General features: G+C 41.0%; 1 long non-coding RNA gene across 1 annotated transcript; it reads right to left on the reverse strand.

Annotated features, from left to right (window-relative positions):
- Positions 1 to 15,455: 15,455 nt before the first annotated feature.
- On the reverse strand, positions 15,456 to 18,908 carry LOC138972295 (uncharacterized). The gene is made up of 2 exons (XR_011457541.1): positions 18,581 to 18,908; positions 15,456 to 16,827 (listed from the first exon to the last, which is right to left on the reverse strand). It is a non-coding gene; the product is annotated as an uncharacterized lncRNA (long non-coding RNA).
- Positions 18,909 to 19,133: the final 225 nt, after the last annotated feature.

Below are 19,133 nucleotides of genomic sequence, written 5' to 3' on the forward strand. Positions count from 1 at the left end.
TTTCATACATAATTCCGTTCTTGAAACCCCAGACGACAATTTGCCTCAAGCTGATTTTTTAGACAGCGAACTTAATGAGATTTATTTTACAGTCGATAAGGTTAAAGAGGTTATTAAACGCCTTGATACAGGTAAAGCCACTGGTCCGGATCTTATTCACAATAGACTTCTAGTTGCTGCTGTTGACGCCATAGCAGAACCCCTGACATATTTGTTTAACAGAAGCCTTAGAGAAGGTATATATCCTAGTTTGTGGAAGACGGCTCATGTCACTCTTATTTACAAAGCCGGCCCAGCCGATTGTTGTAACAATTATCGACCAATTTCAAAATTAAGTTGTGTTGGGAAGGTAATGGAGCGATGTGTCCACAGCCATGTTTACACCTTCTTACAGCGAAATAATATATTATCACCTGCACAGTCAGGATTTATTTCTGGTGATTCTACCATCTGTCAGCTGGCTTCGATTTGTGACGAGTTTTGTGTAAATTACGATATGGGAATTACCACTCAAGCTGTTTTTTGTGATGTGTCAAAAGCATTTGAAAAAGTTTGGCATAAAGGGTTATTATATAAACTGGAACTAGCAGGAATAAGAGGACAATTGTTAAAATGGTTTCACGATTATTTAACAAATCGCCATCAGGCTGTTGTTATTAAGGGTGCTAAGTCTGCATTAAAATGTATCCCGGCAGGTGTTCCACAAGGCTCTGTTCTTGGCCCCTTGTTATTCCTGATATATATTAATGACATTGTGAATGATATTGAATCTGTTATAAAGTTGTTTGCTGATGACACGAGCATGTCCATGTCCTTAGAAGATCCAATTAGACGAGCGCAGACTTTGAACGCAGACCTAAATAAAATTAGTACCTGGGCAAAACAGTGGAAAGTTAAATTTAACGAAGCAAAAACGGAATTGTTAGACATAAAACGTGATAATATACCAACCGAACCAATCATTTTTAATAATATTGTTTTGGAAAACGTGAAACAACATAAACATCTTGGCGTAATTTTGCAGAATAATTGTAAATGGGACTTCCAAGTGAGAAGCATCGTAAAAAAGGTCACCCTCTTAATTAATTGCTTAAGATATTACAAATACAGATTAAATCGTAAAAGTCTGGAAACTATGTACAAATCCTTTGTTCTTCCACATTTTGACTATGCAGACATCCTATGGGACAACTGCACCGAGTACTGGAAAAATTACATTTGGAAGCCATTCGGACTATAATCGGTGGTGTACGCGGCACCAGCCACGAAAAGCTGTATAAAGAAAGCGGATTTTGTAACCTAAAAGAAAGACGGAGCAGACACAAACTAATTTTATATTACAAGATGGTATTTGGCAAATGTCCTCATTACTTTGCCACCTTTAACTTCTGATGTTAACCCCTATCACCGAAGAAGACCATCAGAAAGAAGAGTTCCCACTTGCAAAACTGAATTATACCGTCGATCTTTTATACCATCTACCACTGTCCTTTGGAACAACTTGCCAGACAACATCAAAACAACTAACTCAATCAGCGAATTCAAACACTATCTAACTATTCCTGATTATAACGTACCTGCCTATTACTACTGTGGTAAACGATTGGAAGAGATTCATCACTGCAGAATGCGCCTAAACATGAGTAACTTGAACTCTGACCTGTGCAAACGCCACTTACAGGAAAATCCGCAGTGCGCTTGCGGCTACCTGCACGAAACAGCTGACCATTACTTGATACATTGCCCTCTGTACGTAGACGCTCGCCTATCTACAATAAATGCACTACCTGTACATTACAGACATGTTGAAATATTGTTAAATGGTAGCGAAAACCTTTCTCTTCGCACCAACAAGCTTATTTTTGAAAGTGTCCAATCGTTTATCTGTAAATCTGGTCGTTTTTGTTAATTTGACTCAGTACGCATATCCATGCCATGTATTCCATATACATTTTTCAATTATATATTCAGCGAACTACTGCTTATTTGCCACTGGATTACAGTTTACAATGTACTATGTATATTCTTTTTGTATGCGCTAACCACCTTCATCTTTCATAATGTACCTACCATTCTTTCGTCCCACCTCCACCCTCTTCCTCCTGCTAGCTTTTTCTTATTCTTTCTGGTTTGCTTCAACTATGCTGTTTACCTAGATAGTTCCATAGTGTATAAGTAATGTTTGTCCGACATCATAATTTTGTTAATTTGTAACTACGTAGGGCGCGTAATATAAGCGTTCGCTTGAGTTCGTGTCCCTATTGTTTATCGTTGTATAGTTGTACCATGTTTGATTTAATAAAATATTGTTTAAACCAAACTAGTGCTTCTTTCATCTACATTTCTTCTGCTGTTAATGATTGCAATGTTGAAGCTCAAAATGAACTCAAACGGTCTACTATGTCCCCAGCTTTTGCTTCATTTGCAAGCACTTGAATTATCTGCAGTTTTGCAGTTTAAATCTTATTATGTAAGCATACCACAACATTTTGTATTTCAAGTATAACTCAGAAAAAGAAAGAAAAAAACACAAATAGATGAAAAGCAAATCCTCCTGTTTTGAAAGACATTTTTGTGTGTAAATAACAATGTACCAATTATCAAACGCTCATTTCTGGTTCAGAAACATATCAAAAGGTATACAGTATATAAATGGTCCTTCCACAACACACATAAGTGTCAAGAGCACAATCTCAAAGCTTAAAGTCTACATAACAAAATCAAGCAATAAATCAACCATTATCAGCATGTTGTCTAGTTACAGCCAATTTAAACAATGATTTTTTGCCATCATCCTTGTTGAGATAAAGCCCTGTCGTCATCTGAATGCCTATCAATCAGTCTTGTTAAAAATCTAATTAGCCATTATGCTATCTGCCAGCTGAATGATTCTAAAACTATACATGTTTTACAACGTCAAGAATATATAGAATAGTCAACAAAATGAATCACAACAACACAATCAAATCATCTTAAAGTATTTTCATTGCAGAACTTTAAAACGCAAAGGACAGTTGTCAAAATGAAGTGTAATACATCTTGTTTTGACAACTGTGATTTTAAAGCTTCTAGAAACACGGATATTGACCATAATTATTAAGAAACATTAAATGGGATGCCTCTACAATTGCCTATATCGACAATCGAAACGTCCCACTCCTGACGCCAATAGGATCTGCACATTTCTTCACAGCAAACTCCTTGATAGTAAGCATACATTAGCTGCGTACTGAACTGATATAGCGCGATTATGACTTTACTAATATACAGCAATTATGCACACTGTTTTCTCACACGTAAAATATGAAAACAATAGAAAGGAGGGGGCAATTATATTATTTAAAACATGTTATTAAAAAAGTAAGAAAGAAAGAAAGAAACAAGTCGCGTAAGGCGAAAATACAACATTTAGTCAAGTAGCTGTCGAACTCACAGAATGAAACTGAACGCAATGCAACGCAGCAGGACCGTATATACTCGTAGCATCGTCAGTCCACCGCGCACGGCAAAGGCAGTGAAATTGACAGGAAGAGCGGGGTAGTACTTGCGCTGAGAAGGATAGCACGCTTTTCTGTACCTCTCTTCGTTTTAACTTTCTGAGCGTGTTTTTAATCGAAACATATCATATCTATATGTTTTTGGAATCAGGAACCGACAAGAAAAAAGATGAAGATGTTTTTGAATTGATTTGGACAATTTAATTTTAATAATAATTTTTATATTTTAATTTTCAGAGCTTGTTTTTAATCCAAATATAACATATCTTTATGTTCTTGGAATCAGAAAATGATAAAGAATAAGATGTACGTAAATTTGGATCGTTTTATAAAAAAAATATTTTTTTTACAATTTTCAGATTTTTAATGACCAAACTCACTCATTAGTTTTTAAGCCACCAAGCTGAAATGCAATACCAAACCCCGGCCTTCGTCGAAGATTACTTGACCAAAATTTCAACCATTTTGGTTGAAAAATGAGAGCGTGACAGTTCCGCCTCAACTTTCACGAAAAGCCGGATATGACGTCATCAAAGACATTTATTGAAAAAATGAAAAAACGTATGGGGATTTCATACCCAGGAACTTTCATGTCAAATTTCATAAAGATCGGTCCAGTAGTTTAGTCTGAATCGCTCTACACACACACACACACACAGACAGACAGACACACACACATACACACACATACACACATACACACACACACACACACACACACACACACACCACGACCCTCGTCTCGATTCCCCCCTCTACGTTAAAATATTTAGTCAAACCTTGACTAAATATAAACAAGTCGCGTAAGGCGAAAATACAACATTTAGTCAAGTAGCTGTCGAACTCACAGAATGAAACTGAACGCAATGCAACGCAGCAAGACCGTATACCCGTAGCATCGTCAGTCCACCGCTCATGGCAAAGGCAGTGAAATTGACAAGAAGAGCGGGGTAGTACTTGCGCTTAGAAGGATAGCACGCTTTTCTGTACCTCTCTTCGTTTTAACTTTCTGAGCGTGTTTTTAATCCAAACATATCATATCTATATGTTTTTGGAATCAGGAACCGACAAGGAATAAGATGAAAGTGTTTTTAAATTGATTTCGACAATTTAATTTTGAAAATAATTTTTATATTTTTAATTTTCAGAGCTTGTTTTTAATCCAAATATAACATATTTATATGTTTTTGGAATCAGAAAATGATGGAGAATAAGATGTACGTAAATTTGGATCGTTTTATAAAAAAATATTTTTTTTACAATTTTCAGATTTTTAATGACCAAAGTCATTAATCATTTTTAAGCCACCAAGCTGAAATGCAATACCGAAGTCCGGGCTTCGTCGAAGATTACTTGACCAAAATTTCAACCAATTTGGTTGAAAAATGAGGGCGTGACAGTGCCGCCTCAACTTTCACAAAAACCCGGATATGACGTCATCAAAGACATTTATCAAAAAAAATGAAAAAAACGTATGGGGATATCATACCCATATCCCCATACGTTTTTTTCATTTTTTTTATATATGTCTTTGATGACGTCATATCCGGGTATTTGTGAAAGTTGAGGCGGCATATCCAGGAACTTCCATGTCAAATTTCATAAAGATCGTTCCAGTAGTTTGGTCTGAATCGCTCTACACGCACGCACACACACACACACACACACACACACACACACACACACACACACACACACACAAACACACACATACACACACATACACATACACCACGACCCTCGTCTCGATTGCCCCCTCGATGTTAAAACATTTAGTCAAAACTTGACTAAATGTAACAAGTCGCGTAAGGCGAAAATACAATATTTAGTCAAGTAGCTGTCGAACTCACAGAATGAAACTGAACGCAATGCCATTTTTCAGCAAGACCGTATACTCGTAGCATCGTCAGTCCACCGCTCACGGCAAAGGCAGTGAAATTGACAAGAAGAGCGGGGTAGTAGTTGCGCTAAGAAGGATAGCACGCTTTTCTGTACCTCTCTTTGTTTTAACTTTCTGAGCGTGTTTTTAATCCAAACATATCATATCTATATGTTTTTGGAATCAGGAACCGACAAGGAATAAGATGAAAGTGTTTTTAAATTGATTTCGACAATTTAATTTTGATAATATACTGTTCAAAAAAAGAAACGCATAGTTGCTACTTGCCAAATTTGTTTTATTTTTCGAAAAAATTAACAGAAAATCCAATATTTAGATTATTTGTTTGAAATTTGGTATGGACACAGTTGAATGCACACACAGTTCATTTGCATCTTCAAATCAATCAGTCAATCAATACGATTGGGTGCCGAGGCTGTCAAGTCAGTAGGGGGTGTGACTGCCTTGAGCAGCAACAACTGCCCGGCACCTTCTGGGCATGGACTGGATCAGATGCCGGATATCTTGCTGTGGGATGGTGTCCCACTCCTCCTGAAGTGCCTGCAATATATCGCGGTGATTTGCCGGCGCTTCTTCTCGCCTGCGCACACGTCTGTCCAATTCATCCCAGAGGTGTTCTATCGGGTTCATGTCTGGCGACATGGATGGCCAGGGAAGCACCTGGACATGGTGGTCGGTGAGGAACTGGGTGGTGAGTCGTGCTGTGTGCGGGCGAGCGTTGTCCTGCTGGAATATGGCATCCTGGTCAGCCAGAAGAGGAAGGGCGTGTGGGCGCAGAATTTCCTCCACATATCGCTGGGCAGTTATGCGCCCTTGGACGTGCACCAGGGTGCTCCTTCCAGCGGTATTGATCGCCCCCCACACCATGACGCCTCCACCACCATGAACGGGTGCCTCATCCACACAGTTGGGCGCGTAACGTTCGTTTACTCTCCGGTAGACCCTCCTCCGACCATCATGTCGCTGGAGCAGGAAGTAGGACTCGTCGCTGAACCACACGTGTCTCCAGTGATTCCGGACGGTCCAGCGAAGGTGCTGGTTGCCCCACTGCACTCGGTTCTGGCGATGGCGGCGGGTCTTCTTCTTCTTCTTCTTGGCGTTCGCAGAGGTTACACAATCAGTCCAGCACTGGTGATAAATGTTGTCGTTTTCTCCAACTCCTGTCGACTGCCGTATAGTTTGGTCTGCAAGGGAGTTGGTGACGGCCACACTTCTTTTCGTTCCTCATCTAGTAAGGGACATCGCTGTAAGATGTGTTCCGCTGTTTGGTCCTCTTGACCGCAGGCACAGGTTGGTGATGGCGCCAGCTTGAACTTTCGGTTCATGTGAGCATTGAGCCTGTTGTGGCCAGTACGCAGCCTGATGAGGTTGACTTGCTGCTCTCTGGACATTGTGTGGTAGTCATCTCTGTTTGTCCTTGGCCTCATCAATGCCTTGATGATTGTCTTCTGCTCACTAAAGCTGACACTGTTTTCAGGTTGGTCTTCCACGGCTCCTTCTTTTGCCAGCTCATCTGCCCTTTCATTTCCTGGTATCCCACAGTGTGCTGGTATCCACTGGAGGACAACTCTTCTGGTTTGTCTGACCATCTGTAATGCTTTGGCCAGCTGTGGGAGTTTGTCGTTCTCTAGGGCCTGAAGGACTGAAAGGGCGTCCGAGAGGAAGACAACTTGGTAGCAAGGGTCTGCGGAGTCCTGAACGAAGGAGGCGGCCTGCATGAGAGCTTCTGCTTCTGCTTTATAGTTTGTGCAGTGTTTGCCAGTGGCAACGCTGGATGTAGCTGTATGTCCCCCAGGGAACTGGATGAGAATGCCTGCACCTCCATTGAGCACGGCGTTAGTTGCTGATCCATCGGTGTATACATGGATCCACGCCTCTTTTGGGTACTGTTCGTCGATCAGGGCTAAGGTGAGTGCCTGTCGAGCTGTGTCATTCTGATCTTCTCCTGAGGTAACATGTGGAACACTGGTGCAGATCTGGATGCCTGGTTTCTCTGTTGCCTTGGGGGTTTCCTCTTCTTCTTGAGTCAGAGGTAGAGTGTTCTGTGGAAGGACTTCCCTGTACTGTCGAGAAAGTCTCTTGCTCTCGTGTACAAAACTGCTCCGTTTAAGCCGGTTCTTGGTGAGGTTGCTCAGTCTGTGCTTCATGGGGTGGTCGGGTAGGCACTTGAGCTTCTCGGCCTGTACCATAGTCTTGGCTTCTCTTCTCTGACAGAGGGGTTGGATGGTGGTAAGCTTCTCCATTTCCTTGATGGGCGTGGATTTCATTGCACCGGTGATGAGTCGGAGGGCCTGGTTTTGCACACGGTCAAGGGTCTGCAGGTTTGTCTTGGCTGAGGTTGACCACGCTGTGGAGCCGTACTCGAGGTGGGGTCTGATTGTTCCCTGGTATACTGTCTTCAGTATCTTCTCGTTCGCTCCCCAGGTGGTACCTGCCAGCTTCCTGAGTATGGCTAGCTTGCGCCGGGCCTTCGTCTCTGCCTGTGCAATGTGTGGTTTCCAGGTCTGCCGTCTATCAAAGGTGACACCAAGGTACGTTGCTTCTTCATCCTCTCTCAGAGGAGTTCCACCAAGCCTAATGGTTCCGGCTTTCTGCTTTGGCGACAGTGTGAATAGGGTGGTGGAGGATTTCTCCTTGTTGATGGAGACGCACCAATCTTCTGCCCATGCGTTCAGCCTATCTGCCGCTTGCTGCATTCTGTAGGTGGCAGTACTTGCGTGCTCCTCCTTGCACCAGATTACAAGGTCGTCTGCGTAGAGAGCAGCTTTGATCCCCTTGGGCATCTCAGACACCAGATCGTCGATGAAGAGAAGGAAGAGTGTGGGGGAGAGGACTCCGCCCTGAGGGACGCCATGACGAAGGAGGAACTTCTTGCTTTTGGTCTGGTCGACGTTAACTCTTGCCCTGCGGTTATAGAGGTAAGAGCGAATCCACTGGTACATGTTGCTGGACACGCCTTTCCTCAGCAGTTTTACAAGGAGTCCATCTTTCCAGACCTTGTCAAAGGCCTTCTGAAGATCTATCCAGGTGACGAAGACCAGCTTCTGTTCCTGAAAGGCATCTTCAACTTCTTGCGCCAGGTAAGTGACCTGATCTTCAGTGCTGCGGAACTGTCGGAATCCAGCTTGTTCAGGGGCGAGGAGGTTCCTGGATTCCAGGTACCACCTGAGGCGCTCGTTCACAATTCTCTCCAGGGTCTTCACAACACAGCTGGTGAGGCTGATTGGGCGATAGCTGGTGGCCTTCTTTGGATCCTTCCCTTTTTTTAAGATGGGGATCATGATCGCTTCTCGCCAGAGTTGTGGTAGCGATCCTTCTTGCCAGCTGCTGTTGAAGACCTCGAGTAGCTTGTTCTCTGCTGCACTACCAAGGTGGGTTAGCATCTCGTTGGTGATGCCGTCTGGGCCAGGGGACTTCTTCGCCTTTGACTTTTTCAGAGCTGAGTGCAGCTCGTGGAGTGTGAGTGGTTGACTCATGGCGTCCACTGTCGACTGTCTGGCAGGTCTCTCTCTTTTCTCTCTTCTTGCTTCTCTCTGTTTCTCGGGGCTAACATGGAGGTTGCTCTTAGCTGCATAGCTTTCAGCAAATTGGTTGGCAGCATGCGGCGGGTGAGGATAGCTCCTCTGTGAGGTCTGCGAGCTCTCAAACCAGCTTCATGCAGGCGGTTCCGCACGGTCTGGTCCGATAATTGGTGTGGCCCGGGGAGAGCCTGGACAGAAGATGAGGCCGACAGGAAACGATTCCGGAGGTGGCGGAGCCGTATGAAGCGGTCGTGAGCAGCAGTTGTCGCCCTTGGTCTTCCCGCTCGTGGCAAGTCAGCAACGGAGCCAGTGGCTTGAAACCTGACCCACAGTCTACTGATGGTGCTCTGGGACACGTGGAAGTGCCTGGCGATTGCACTTTGACTTTGGCCTGCTTGTAAACGACCCAATGCAATTTGGCGGTCTTCTCTGCTCAATCGGGCCATCTTTCGTCGCTGAATTGTCGTCTGATTTCTTTGTGGCGAACAATCCGCTTTTATGGGTTTTGGAAGACATGGTGAGAGCTCAATATTCCCCGAGTTTCACGAGATTACACTGAAGCATGACGAGTGGTCATGCCAAATGAGCAATTTTGACATTGTAGCCACTGATAACGCATGCGTCACGTGCAGAGCTCACTTGTGGCAATGGACGAAAGGTCGACGACCAGATAAACATTTTCTGCAGTTTGGTGGATATCCTTGTAGCCATATAACTAAATTAACCAAATATTACAAGCTATGCGTTTCTTTTTTTGAACAGTATATATTTAATTTTCAGAGCTTGTTGTTAATCCAAATATAACATATTTATATGTTTTTGGAATCAGCAAATGATGGAGAATAAGATAAACGTAAATTTGGATCGTTTTATAAATTTTTATTTTTTTTTACAATTTTCAGATTTTTAATGACCAAAGTCATTAATTAATTTTTAAGCCACCAAGCTGAAATGCAATACCGAAGTCCGGCCTTTGTCGAAGATTGCTTGGCCAAAATGTCAATCAATTTGATTGAAAAATGAGGGTGTGAAAGTGCCGCCTCAACTTTTACAAAAAGCCGGATATGACGTCATCAAAGACATTTATCTTAAAAAAGAAAAAAACATCCGGGGATATCATACCCAGAAACTCTCATGTCAAATTTCATTAAGATAGGTCCAGTAGTTTACTCTGAATCGCTCTACACACACACACGCACACACACACACGCACACACACACACCACGCACACACACACAGACACACACACATACACCATGACCCTCGTCTCGATTCCCCCCTCTATGTTAAAACATTTAGTCAAAACTGACTAAATGTAAAAAAGAAAGAAAGAGAGAAAGAAAGACAGACAGACAGACAAACAAACAGACAGACAGACAGACAGACAGACAGACAGACAGACAGACAGACACAAAGAACAAGAATACAACACAAATACCAGGAAAACTAAAAACTTTAAAAAGCACCCATGATGGATTTGTTGCTGGGGCCAGGCAGTGTCTATCACCAGCCGTTGATATGATTTGCATTGTGTTTATCTCAGGCCATGAAACTTACAATAGCAAAGCATCTCATTGTGCAGGAGGACTCTTCTTGAAATCGACGTCACTGTAGACAACGGGTTCCTCTTCAAGCTTCTTGGGAGCGGGTTTTCCAGCTTTAGGGGGCTGTGAAAATTCCAAAGATGTGTAGATAAGGCCTTCAGGAGTCACCATTTTTCCAGAGCTTGTTTCCTCCTTTGAAGGTGTTGTTGTTTTCTGAGATAAAACATCACAATTGTCAGGAGTAATGCCAGATGTCCAAGTATTTGAAATGACTTCCTATCATTTAGCTTGTAGCATGTAACTTAACTGTAAACTTTTCTCGTGGTCATCTAAAATACTAAATTAATTAGAAGTAAGGTTTTCCACACAGAAGTAAGGTTTCTGATTCTTTAGAGACTGGAACCACCCAACATATACTTCAAACGGAAAGAGAGAGAGAGAGAGAGAGAGAGAGAGAGAGAGAGAGAGAGAGAGAGAGAGAGAGAGACAGACAGACAGACAGAAAAACAGACAGAGACAGAGACGGAGAAGGAGAGAGAGAGACAGAGACAGAGAGAGACAGACAGACAGACAGACAGACAGACAGACAGACAGACAGAGATAATTGAATTGAATTGAATATAATTAAACTTTATTTTACAAGGATTAAGATATAAGGCCTTTTCTTACAATCTGTCCTTGACAGAGAGAGAGTGAGAGGGATAGAGAAAGGAAGAGAGAGAGAAAACTGACCTTCGCCTTAGCACCTTTGCCTTGTATGATGTATCCGACATTGCCATATTCGTGATCTGCACATATGAATGTTAGAGATAACATGTCAATTAAGGATATACAAATTGTACAATAAAAGAACAAGAAAGGTAAATTGTTGGAACGTTTGTTTTTGACAAAACAATACGTTACAGTCACAAACATATCGAGCCAACAATATTGTACGTATTGTTTTGTCAATAACAAACGTTTAAAAAAACTTACCTTTCTTGTTTTTTATTCTGAATTTTGGAACGTTGGTAATCTCTTTGTTTTGGGAATTACAAGTTTTACAATGCAGTGTCTGTGTCCTCAAAATCTCACTTTGCCAAACATAAAGTATACTTCACAGACATTGTTTTCCAACACCTGAAGCTGTTTCGCCTCCAAAAGTCCAGTTTCCTCAAGCTAAACATATATGCTAAATATGCGCATGTCTTGAATACATAGTAACATAGTTTTTGTTCACCTTTCTTGCCGTGGGGTAATCCAGTGTTTTGGAAATCATTCAAACACTTACCAGATTCATCTATCTTGTCTTTGTTGTTCTTCTCCTTCTTAGGTTTGCCAGCCGCCTTAGTACCAGTCTTGGGTTTTGCACCTGCACCCGATGCCTGCTTTTTCTTGGTCTTCTCCACCACAGCATACACATCAACAGGGTGTCCACTGTTGTCCTCTGTTTCTGGGGCTGCAGCTCCCTGATTAGACTTCATGGTTTTGTCGACCTGAGTGTACACATCAGCATGTTGCCCACCATTTGCCTCTGGGGCTGCAGCCGCCTGACTATTCTTTTTTATTTTGTCGACATGAGCGTTCACAGCCATCGGAGTACATGATAGAGGCCCTGACAGTGCCTCTTGGTCTCCATCTGCTATGCCAGACTCTTCCATTTCATGGTAGTTGTTCTGCCCTTGTCCGTTTCTTGGCCTGCCAGCTGCAAATCCAAACATAAGTCTGATTATCTGTCCAGGTGGCTCAACGACCTAATACCGCACACTTTCCGTATTATTTGCGTTATACTGGTTGCTTTTAATCACAACACAAGGTACTGACAAACAGGTTATACATTCGTGTTACGAGTCAATTGATCAATCATGTAGTTACTCTTCGGTAAGCCTGGGAGGTCAACATGTCCGCTGTAGACTGTTAACTGGAGCTGAGGTATTCATGAGGGCGTAAATACAACATTTAGTCAAGCTGTCGAACTCACAGAATGAAACTGAACGCAATGCAATTTTTCAGCAATACCGTATACCCGTAGCATCGTCAGTCCACCGCTCACGGCAAAGACAGTGAAATTGACAAGAAGAGCGGGGTAGTAGTTGCGCTGGGAAGGATAGCACGCTTTTCTGTACCTCTCTTCGTTTTAACTTTCTGAGCGTGTTTTTAATCGAAACATATCATATCTATATGTTTTTGGAATCAGGAATAAGATGAAAGTGTTTTTAAATTGATTTCGAAAATTTGATTTTGATCATAATTTTTATATATTTAATTTTCAGAGCTTATTTTTAATCCAAATATAACATATTTATATGTTTTGGGAATCAGAAAATAATGAAGAATAAGATGAACGTAAATTTGGATCGTTTTATATTTTTTTATTTTTTTTTAACAATTTTCAGATTTTTAATGACCAAAGACATTAATTAATTTTTAAGCCACCAAGCTGAAATGCCATACCGAAGTCCGGCCTTCGTCGAAGATTGCTTGGCCAAAATTTCAATCAATTTGATTGAAAAATGAGGGTGTGACTGTGCCGCCTCAACTTTTACAAAAAACCGGATATGACGTCATCAAAGATATTTATCACAAAACAGAAAAAAACCTCCGGGGATATCATACCCAAGAACTCTCATGTACAATTTCATAAAGATCGGTCCAGTAGTTTGGTCTGAATCGCTCTACACACACACACACACACTCACACACACACACACACACACACACACACACACACACACACACACACTCACACACACACACTACGACCCTCGTCTCGATTCCCCCTCTATGTTAAAACATTTAGTCAAAACTTGACTAAATGTAACAAAATGTACAGAGCTTTGTGCGCAGTCATTTTAAAGATATAGTGTCCACGCCGCCATTTTGAAGAGTTTTTTTTGTCGAATTCGGCCGTTTTGAAGAATTTGGGGAATCTAGTGTACCTTAATTAAGACGCACCTGGCCCGGTTTGCTCATTTAAGCACCACAAGTATGCTAAATAATTAAATCAAAATGAGTAAATTGGCGACTGCTCTCTACCATTTGAAGATTAAAATTGGCCGTCATAGACTGGTTTTCGTCGCGAGCGTGCCGTTTTCATGACGACTCAAAACAATGGCGGATGGGATGGCCGCTTAGTGAGAACAAGCCCACACGTTTCTGTAAGAAATCGACTCAAGGTCAGTGGTTCAGAAAGCAGCAGACTGACTGGGAACGACACAGAATCACGAGAAAGTCATGCTCGACGCATGCACAAAATGCAAACTTATCAACAGCAAGCAGTCGGAAAGTTGGATTCAACTGCATGAGTGTTACCGTCGTGTGCACTGACTACCCACGACGCTCTCTCCTGCTGCCCGGATTTGTAAGTAAAGCAAGTGTTGTCGTGTAGACTTTGGACAGACCTAGACAAATGTTGCTGCCGTTTTGTCTGTGTGTCTGCTGGTGTGTTGTGCGAATGAAGCATCCATCAAGCGAGCGCACGAACGTGTATTGTGCAGGGTCGATTGTGTCTAGTTTTGTTTTGAACACGGACACGCCACGGTGTGTGTGTACACGTGTGTCTGTGCACTGCACAGGAGCTTGTATCAAAGTGCCGGTCGATCATTATTTACTCCTTCATCCCAACAGTCTCCTTACAACTACATACTACGCATTCGCTAGTGAATAGTAGTAGCCTAGTAAGGGTGTACATGCAGGAGTAAATAATGATCAACTGGCGGTTGGGTACAAGCTCCTGTGGTGCACTGTATAGGAGACAGAGACTGACAGACAGACAGAGTAGGTAATCCCCCTAAAAATTGTTTTGAGATGGAAAAAGTAGGGTCAGTCAGCACAGTCTTTGGATGTAGTGCAACAGAAAATGTTATTTATAACTGACATTTTATATTGTCAGCGGTATGAGTTTTTCTGTGCCTAAAGTTTTTAATGTTGTGATTTTGTAGGAAGAACTATGATTGAAGCTTATTGTAAAGCTTTGTGAAATGGTAACTTTTTAACGAAGAACACATTCTTCCTCGGACGGTGTTCATTGAAGCAAACACTAAATGCGGCAGAATCTCATTCATCCTTTCTTTTTTAACTGCCGCTGTGCATGTTGAAAGCTTCATGTTCAGAACTGATGTTGCTGTAGAACTGTATGTTATTGGCCAGCCTTTGGTTTACACTTAGTGGTTTATATGTTGCTATAATTACTAAAACAATTTTTTTTTAATTTTCAGGGAAAAAGCACCCGGACATCAAACATTCTTGCAATGTGTGGCAATAATTGTTTAACATATTTCGGACAAAAAGATCATCAAGGTGAGTTTAAATGTTCATAATTCTGATGTAAGTCATGCTTATCTTTTATCTTGAGTAACTATCTCTGTCATCTCTCTCTCAGGCTGGGCGACCGACAGAAAAGTTGCCAGGAACCGATTCCTTGAGTGTGGTCAATTGTTCCCCATTTCTGGTTTACTTGAACCGCAGGCAATATTGTTGAGTGATTAAAAGTTATGGATTCTTTAAAAAAAAAAAAGTGTACGTTTGAGGATAAGACACTGTCAAAGTTTTGAAACAGTATTTTTCTTCTTCATGGTTATAAAAAAAAACTGCAGCACTTGTGTTCAATTTCTGAAGATGTATTATTACTACAGTGGCACCCCCCTTTTAAGACCTTAAAAATCTGAGAAAATCGAGTCTAAAAAAGGAACGAGTCTTAAAATGGGGGTAATTTTACAGAGGTTATGAACAGAAAATGTGAGAAAACAAGGCCTTAAAAGAAGGGAGTTTTAAATCGGGGGGTCATAGAAGGGAGGTTCCACTGCATTAATCATGCCATGGAAATCTTTTTGATTTTACAGATAAATACAATGACAATTAAAAGCAATTTGCAGCCCAGTGTTTTATTATCTGATTATATTCTGTCTATTTTTATCAGTGGTTCTTTGCTACAGAAATTCATGGTTACATCTTGACCAAAAGTCAATTATTATCAATAAACCAAACAACATGCGCACACAAAAACATACTCAATTGTCAAGAACAGTGTCTATTTTATTCCATGTAGATCTCAAATCCACAGGCACACATCCTCTCTGCACAGTTCAAAGATGCTACACATGAAACTATTCTTGGAATTCGAGCACTTTTCAACACCTGTATATTTGTTCTGCACAAGTTTTACTAGACCTGTGAATTCAACGCATTAATCAATATACTTTCAGAACTCTTCCCCAGACTTTATTGCTCATGTCAGCTGTTTCCATGCACAAATAGTCACCCTGTATGTATCTTTCGCTTGATATGCAAGTGTCTAAACAGAAAGAAAAAACACTAAAAACCAAACACAAAAATTCATTCAGTGAGAGTGAATGTACACACATCCTAAAAAACACGAAATGAATAGTCATTCTGTCAGTCATTGATACTGATCCAAGCCATTGATGTGACGAAGAAAGGAGTAAGTTTTTTTTAGAAAGCTAAAAACTTTCAGAGGGAAATGGTGTTATCAAACACTGGTCGTTTCACATGCTCCCTGTAAATCACTGAAAGCAGACCTCTTCAACTTCAGAAGACCCTCCCTCGTCTTCTTTTTGAGGGGCTATCCAGAGATACTCCAGTGCCGAGAGTATGAAATAAATAAATATAGCTGTCTGTCAGCGTTCTCTACAATGAAAATGTCCCTACAAGGTGCAGAACTGTGCACATAATATAAAACACACACACACAACATATGTTCAAACACTGATCCAAATGTTGGGGGTGGGCGTTTACTAGGTACTAACGGCGCTTAGAAGGTAGATTACAGTACATTAAAAAAGCACAAAACAATATACATTAATTGTATTTTTGACCAAATTATGACATTTTACACAGATTGAGACAGTCAGTGTTCCTCAAGGTGAACAAGGACTGTCAAGGTGTGTGTAAAATGTCATATTTTGGTCAAAAATACAAATAACATTTATGTATCGATTGGTTCTGGTTAGAATTCCTTTTAATTGTTTTTTTAATGTACAAACACGCAATATTTTGTGGTCTCAGCTGGCCGCCTAATATGGAATGTAACAGAGCATGTGTAAACCAACCCACACAGAAACGCACTTTGTTTAACACCACAATGTACTCCAATACAAGCAACAAGGAAGAAAGTCAGTGTACTGGCCAGTTGGATCTATAATGTCATTCCTATTACCCATACACAGCGACTGCACATGGCAACTCTTACACCTTCACCCGAATAGCCAATTTTTTTCCTCAATATAACTCTAGTCTGAATGATGCGTATCGTTTGGCTTTATTGATCTTTCCCTCTTCTTCTTCCAGGACCAGGGCATCGTCAATCTCTTCTTTGTGTGTGGGCCAGTAGGAGCCTGCTGTCATCAAGCACCAGTGCCTTGAAGTCCTGGAGCATAAACAGAAAATCACCCATCAGTGAAGACAGTTATAATTCAAACTTCGAAAAGGGTTGAAAAAATTAACCAAATGCAAGAAAAAGTGTGAAAATAAAGAGTTACAGAAGAGTGTTTGTAATATATTCATCTATGTAATGGAGTGCAAGTGTGAGTAAAAGGTGGGAGAGGGGGGATGGGATATACCTGTGGGCATTGGCTTTCCAGAGTTTTAGCATTCTGACACACTGACAAGTGTGAAAATGTGTTCTGGTGCTCCTGACGAGCAAAAGTGTCAGTTACACAGCTTTAGCTACTTGGAATGAATGCCCAGTTTACCATTGCATTATACAGTGAAACCCTAACTTTGCCCCCCCCCCCCTTTTAAAAAAAACCACAACAACATTTGTCTTAAAAGACACTACTTTCTCAGATTCCTGTCTATAACCTCTATTCTAAGACATTCTGCTTTTCTTTGATTGAGTTTGCTGTATATATATAAGAAGGGCTCCACTGTATCTCTAATTTTGTTCTCTACAAGAGGTATTGTAGCAGCATCTGTCCAGTGCTAAACCGCAAAAAGATCAATTTGATATGATTATTCAATACTGCTGTTGGACATGTGGTTGGAAAATGTGCTGCAGGGATTGTCTTGTTTAAAAAAAAATTTGAACAGGAAGGCAGACATCTATTTGAACTGCAAAGCAGACACAATTCAAAAACCTACACATCATTATTATGACTTCTTACATAACAGCATGATCATGGAATCTGTTAGCCAATGTGTCAGATCATAAAGATCATTATGGAGGCAGAAATGATCCCCTCAATCTGTAAAATATCCTTCTTTACTAACAGCATACCAGCTAAAACAGAATCCATATGTCATAATGTGGAACCCCCGTTACGATCTCTCAATCTGATAAAATCAGGTATTAAAAAGCAGGAAGTCTAAAAATGAAGGTGAATTTGCATAGCTTATGACCAAAAAATCTGAAAAGCAAGGTCTAAATATAGGGGAGATCTTGAATTGTAAAGGTTTCTAAAAGGGGGGTTTCACGGTACAGCACCCCAATTGTGAGGACTGTTCATTTATTTCCCTTTATGAGACACTAAAAGGTTGTGGGTACTGAAATTTAACTGCACAAAATATCTTGACAAAATCAGGATGCTGAAGCTTCATTTTCATTCTTTTAACATATTTTTGGAAACCAGGAAATACACACATTCCCTAGAATGAAAAAAAAAATGCACCGGTAATGTAATTTGTGACTGAGACCTAAAAACCTCACCGTTAGTCATTATTTAGTATACCCTGTAACAAAGTCTTTGACCTCACAAATCTTGCAGAATAAAAAGGTACTTACTCGAATGATTGAGTTTGGAGGAGGGGTGGGGGTTGATGGGGGGAAGCAGTGAGAGAAAGTACATGTACTTAACTATAGTCCTAATTCACCTTCAAATTGTTTTTTGGGCCACAAAGACCACTAATTTACACCCCCCCCTCACTTACACACAATTTTACTTTTTTTCTGCACACATTACATTCCTAAAACACACCCACACATAACAAATACACAACACGTCGCCCTGATTTTCTTGACATTTTTCAGTTGGATGAATGTAATTTCTTCATTTTCTGTGATAGCACTCTATTGGAATTCACAAAATTACCCTTGGCTCTGACATCAGAAGTCTTTTTCTTTTAACTCCTGCACACAGAGAAAGTATCTATTAATATTATAACTATAACTAGTCCTCACTTACCTTCAAATTGTTATTCGGATCAGCCTTCTTGCCCAGCAAACCAATTTCAGTTTGAGAAGACTTGGACCAGTCCTTGCCTCTGCATCAGCTCACACCTCTGCTAATTCCTCTCCCTATCCTGCCTCGATGTGCACTTTTCTCTTGCACGAGCAGCCTGGCCGCTTGTTGTTTTGAACGTAAAACTTCCATAGCCTGAAAATAAAGACAAATGCTTGAAAAGGATACACAATATATTAGTCAATCTCCCTTACAGTTAATGAGTTATTTGTAGCAAACTTCAATCATAATCAGGAAAAGCTCACTTGAGTTTTGACAGCTGGCACACAACGTTCACACACACAACAATTGTACTCTTTTTTTTCACGTGTATACAAAAATAAAAATAACAATATGTGATTATATCACAAGCATAATACACACACACACACACACACACACACACACACACACACACACACACACACACATAATCACACGCATGCACACAGTGACACACACACACACACAGTCACATACATGTGTCGTGCCGAATTCACGTAATTGCCGATTCCGC

This window comes from Littorina saxatilis, linkage group LG8, assembly GCF_037325665.1.
Source record: "Littorina saxatilis isolate snail1 linkage group LG8, US_GU_Lsax_2.0, whole genome shotgun sequence".
Classification (NCBI taxonomy): Eukaryota; Metazoa; Mollusca; class Gastropoda; order Littorinimorpha; family Littorinidae; genus Littorina; species Littorina saxatilis.